Source organism: Petaurus breviceps, unplaced genomic scaffold, assembly GCF_028583685.1.
Source record: "Petaurus breviceps papuanus isolate PSGF00001 unplaced genomic scaffold, PetGlider_PUasm1.0 186, whole genome shotgun sequence".
NCBI lineage: Eukaryota > Metazoa > Chordata > Mammalia > Diprotodontia > Petauridae > Petaurus > Petaurus breviceps.
In genome coordinates, this window is record NW_027185798.1 from 2,461,229 (window position 1) to 2,466,559 (window position 5,331).

Genomic DNA, 5,331 nt, shown 5'->3' on the forward strand with positions numbered 1-5,331 from the left:
TGTGTGTGTGTGTGTGTGTGTGTGTGTGTGTGTGTGTGTGTGTGTGTTTGGTGTCTGAGGCCAGAACCAAACTCTGGTCCTTCTGACTCAGGGGCGGCACTGTACTCACTGCACCACCAAGCCACCCTGAGAATTGCTAGGTTTTTGACAGGAAAAAATCATTTGCTGAACAAGTTGGTAAAGGCATTGAAGATGTAAGAAAAGAACCATGAAGTGAGGTAAGATGGTCTGCCCCTGGCATCAGATGTACAGAGAAAGAAGTGAAGCAGAGAGTACAGTGGGGAGAGGGAGGAACTGAAGCCCAGGATTGGAAGGCTCCGTTGGAGGGGAGAGAGGGAAGAGGCGGGTGGAAGGCAGAATCTGAGCAGGTTCAGGGCAGGATTCAGATGTAAAAGGGAAGAAATCTTCAATGATGGATACAAGAGGCTGCAAAGCCCTTGGTGGGGACCCAGACCCGTAGCTATGAGAAGGAAAACTTCCCAGGGTCTCCTGCATTCCCAACGCTGTGCTGGGCATGGGACACAGGCGCGCATTTCGAGGAACAGTTTTTGCCTTGGAGAAGTCCAGAGCCTGACAGAAGAAAAGCTTGAACACTCACAGGACAATTGCTTTAGAAACCTCCAGAACCAAAGGACTCAGCATGGCTTACTGGAATGAAAACCACCCTGGAAACAGAAGCTATGGTGAGATCGTCCCTCAGATGCCTGCCACCTTTGAGGAGGCTCTGGTCCTCAGTCCTCATGTGCAAAATCCTGGGCTAGGACTACATGGCATGGCCACAGACCCCTTCCAGCTCTGGGTCTGACCAGAAGGTTGGAGGGGAAAGGTCAACCTGGGGCTGGGCATTGAAGGATGGAAAGCACTCCAACCAGTGGAGAGGGAAGGTACTGCAGGTATTGGAAATTGGACCTGAGCTAACCCAGAGCTAGAGGCAACTCAGGGGCAATGTGCAGAGCTCACCTCCAGAGTCCCTGGACTTATCTTCCCAAGTTCAAATCTAGCCTCAGACACTTACTGGTTCTGTGACCCTGGGCAAGTCATTTCACCCTGTTTGCCTCAGTTTCCTCATCTGTAAAATGATCCGAAGAAGGAAAGGGCAAATCACTGCAGTATCCTTCCCAAGAAAACCCTAAATGGGGTCACAGACAATAAACAAATCATCAAACAGTGCCTCAGGGTGGGGAAAAATGGAATCAAAAGGGAGATAAGGTGTGTGTGTGTGTTTGTTTGGATTTTTGTTTTGTTTTGCTTTTTGGAGGGACTTGCTGTAATGGGAATGCAAATTTGGAAGATCTTCCCTGCCCCTAGGCTAAAATGCACCTGAAGCCTGGGGAGGGAGGCTTGTTTTTCAGTAGATACTTCTTGATTGGCCAGTGAGTCAATAAGGTTGTTACATTCTCTGAGCCAGAAGAAGGCTATATAAACCCTGATGTGTAGCTTTGTTTTGGGACTCACTTTGAGAAGTGTTCTGTGATTTGATCTGAATTCTGGGAAGCCGTTGTTGAGAGTCCCCCGGCTTTGAAAAACCCAGATGTGGAAACCCAGATGTTGACTGGGTATGGATGTAATGGTTGGACAGTTTGGAAAGCTGTCTACTTGATCTGTTAATGTCTTGATAATTCTGTCTGTATATTTTGAAGTTTGGGGTGCTGACCTTTTTCCCCTGAACAAGGTAAACGATATATGTCTGACTGATTAAAGTAAGCTTGTTAACCCATTTTGAGTTGCTTTCCTTATACAAAGCAGATCCAAGAACCTGTATGGGCAGCAAACCCTGAGGACGCGCTTGGGGTGCTTGCTGCTACACTTGCCCAAAGTCACATGGCTAGTTAAGTGTGTCAGGTGTCTGAGGTCGAATTTGAACTCAGGTCCTCCTGATTCCAGGGCTGCTGCTCTATTCACTGCACCACCTAGCCACCCCCTCTTTTTTTGTTTGTTTGATTTTCTTTGCTTTTCAGAGGGCAGTTGGGGTTAAATGACTTGCCCAAAGTCACAAGATGAGTGTGAATAGAAGGATAAAGTAGAGACTTTGAATGCCTGGCAGAGGAGTATGAATTGGTCTCAATAAGAAAGGCTTTTGAGCCACTTCATAGAAGATTTCCCTGGGAGAGGTGGAGGGGGGCCGGAAGACCAATAAAGGGGCTATTGGGACTGGCCTCAGTAATGTGCTTTGCACAGGACCTGGTCACAACAGCATCATCTCACACACTTGCATTGTGCATGTATCTTTTACTGACCATTTGCTCTCATTTTTATTTAAAAAATAAAATTTGCTATAAAAGGGTAAATCAGGGACAAGCTTTACACCAACATGACAGGATAAAACACCTGTAGAATTCAGGTCATTCAGTTTTCCAGCCATTCAGTTATCAATTCCACCTTCTAGCCAGACTCAGGAATAGCCAGGTGTGTAACATTCCTTTTCAAAGGAACACAATGGGGAAACTGAGCCAGGAAGATCCCATCTTAGAGCTAAAACTGTCCTCAGCTTTTTAACCAGTGCAGATCTCCACCTGAATCACATTCCCTCTGAGCAGTTTGTGATTTCTCTCAGATGGTGGATTATTGACTGGAATGGGCTGGTGGCCTCAGGAAAAGACCAGAGATCTGGGTTCAGGAGCTTTGGGGTCCAGGTCCCAAAGACAGGGTCTTTTACTTTTAGGGGTCCAGCACAAATGTCATCCCCCATCATTAGGAGCTCAATTAATACAGGTTGCTTTTTGAATAACTGTTGACAAATCACTAAACAGCCTCGGTTTTCACAACCTCAAAATGGGACTAAGAATACCTTCCTGAAGGTGAAAGGTCCAGAGGGATTACACATTGCACATGTTCTCAGACTTCTTAAAAGTGTATATTTTTTTCGATACTTTTTTCATCTCTAAAAAGTCCTAATTATCCTAAGGGATGGATCCCAGGGAAGGAGAGGATTACTTGGGATAACTGGTGATATAAGAAACACAAAATATCAACAAAAGTTAGTTGATTTTTAAATATATATATATATATAATTGGGAAATACTCAAAATAAATAAAAATACAACAAAATGTTTTTTAAATGCCTGGAGGACTTTCTTTACAAAGTTGTTCTGAGGAAGCAAGTGAAGGCATGTTGTAAAATGCTTTGTTAACCTTCTAATGCAGGGGTGGGGAACCTTCGGCCTTTGGATTCAGTCAGACGGCCGCCCTTGAGGACCTAGAGGGCCACACTTGGCCTGGAGGCTACAGGTTCCCCATCCCTGTCTAATACCTATAAATGTCAGTTATTAGGGTTTTGCAAGTCCCTCCCTACCCTTAGAGTCGGTCCCTCCCAGCCTAAAAAAAGGTCTGATGTTTGTTGTCTGTTTTCTTTCTGTCTTGATTTCTTTTGCATTGAAGAAGAAGAGGAGGAAAAAATAAAGGAGGGAGAGAGGAAGAGAGCAAAGATGGGTCAGGGAAGGTGACTGATTAGGTAGTGCCTGGTCCACTGCCTCTGGTGTTATTGGAGGTACCAAGGGCCCACTGGCATTTTAAGTAGAACCTGGAGGCAATAAGCAAAAAAATCTGCGCAATTAAACGGCTTCCAAAAATGCACAAAGGAAAGGTGGCAAAGTCAGGAAGTCATAGCAATGAGCAAAATGAGAAATATTTGAAGTATTCCAAATGACATAAATACAGCATAATATTAATTACTAACGGACTTTTTCTAGCCCTTTAAGGTCTATGGGGCACTTTATGTATATGGCCTTAATTGATCCTTAACCCTGGAGTGTAAGTGCTATTCTTAGCCCCATTTTGCAGAAAAGGAAGATGAGGCTCAGAGAAATGAAGTCATTTACCCAGGGTCATGCAGATAACGTGTGCTGAGGGGGGATCTAAACCCACATCTTGGTGATTCCAAGCCCAGCATTCCATCCATAACCCCATGATGCATTTCAGTGCTTCCTGAGCAACATCACATTGCTCCCCTTTCCCATACCCAGAGATGCTTAGGGAACTAGATGGCTCAGCGTTCAGAATAGTGTATGGGAGCTGGGAGTTAAGAAGACCTGTGTTTGAATTTTGCCTTAGATACTTACCAGCTGTGCAGTCTCTAGACAAGTCATTTAACCTTTCAGTCTCAGTTTCCTCTTCTGTGAAATGGGGGTAATAGAATCTGTCAGCTGTCAAGCCCCTTATGGATGCTAGGCATTATTATCTGCAATAGCAGATCCCAGTACCACAGGTGACCATCTAGAGTTCGAGTAGCCCAAACTCGTTTTATAGGTAATGAAACTGAGACTCAGCATATATTTAGTGATTTTCCCAAGAACACACAGGCAGTAGCAGAGGCAGGATTTGAACCCAGGTCCACTGATCACAGGGACAATACCTTTTTCACTGTACCACATAGCCTTCTTTAAGTTTCAACAATCCTTTGAGGTAGATACTCTAGCTAGCATTATTCCCATTTTACAGATGAGACTGATGAGCTGAAAGTTCAAATGATTTGTCCTGCTCTCAAAGCAGGTAAATGTGAAAGGCAGAATTGGAACCCTGATATTTCTGGTTTCCAGTCCAGGAGCCGTGCTACATTTCCATTTTATGAGGTTCTTTCTTCCTGATGTCCTTGGAGGTAAGTACAAGAAGCCTTCCTTGGTCCGCCTTCACACGAGAGTCTCCCCCTTGAAGTTATGCCCAATTTCTCTTGAATGTGTCTTGTTTGTACCTGATTGTTCTCCATCATCTCTCCCATTAGACAGTGAGCTCCTCGAGGCCAGGAACTGTCTTCTGCCTCTTTTCGTATCCCTAGAACTTCGTAGGGTGCCTGCTATATATTAGGTACTTAACAAATGTTTATTGACTGACAAATTCCAGGTGAAGAAGGTGACCCTGAGGGAGGCAGCTCAGCTTGTCCCAGGATCCTCTGCTGGGAAGGCTCAGAGGCAGCCCTGGAATCCAGCTCTTCATTCTGGCTCAGACTCCTTGTAAACCTGAGACAATGCAGACCAAGCCCAGAATCCTTCTGCTACTAGTCTCTCCACAACCAACTGGCTTCAGCACCCCAAGGTTTTCCCTTCATTTGGGGAAATCAATCCCAAGGAACTCATCCAAAAAGACATTTCCACAAAGGTATTTATTCAGAGCAATAAAAACAAAACTAGAAGAGCCTAAAAGCTCAGTGATGACAATGGGTGGGAGACACTGCGGTAACGTGAGCTTTGTACGGACCAGAACTCGGGAAGATTTGGGTTCAAAATCTGCCCCTAATCTTTCTAGCAGTGTCCCTGGCCCAGTCACCCGACGTCTTTGCTCCTTGACCTACAAAATCAGTATGATAACACCTTTAGCACTCACCTTACTGTAAGGCTC

The 5,331-nt window shown here is 45.0% G+C and overlaps 1 long non-coding RNA gene across 1 annotated transcript in view; it reads left to right on the forward strand.

The window, feature by feature from the left end:
• LOC138162316 (uncharacterized) overlaps window positions 1–5,119 on the forward strand; it is a 7,943-nt gene extending 2,824 nt beyond the window's left edge. The window contains exon 2 of the long non-coding RNA XR_011168593.1: window positions 4,837–5,119. This is a non-coding gene — a long non-coding RNA (uncharacterized lncRNA). The remainder of the gene's footprint in view (window positions 1–4,836) is intronic.
• The last annotated feature ends 212 nt before the right edge of the window (window positions 5,120–5,331 follow it).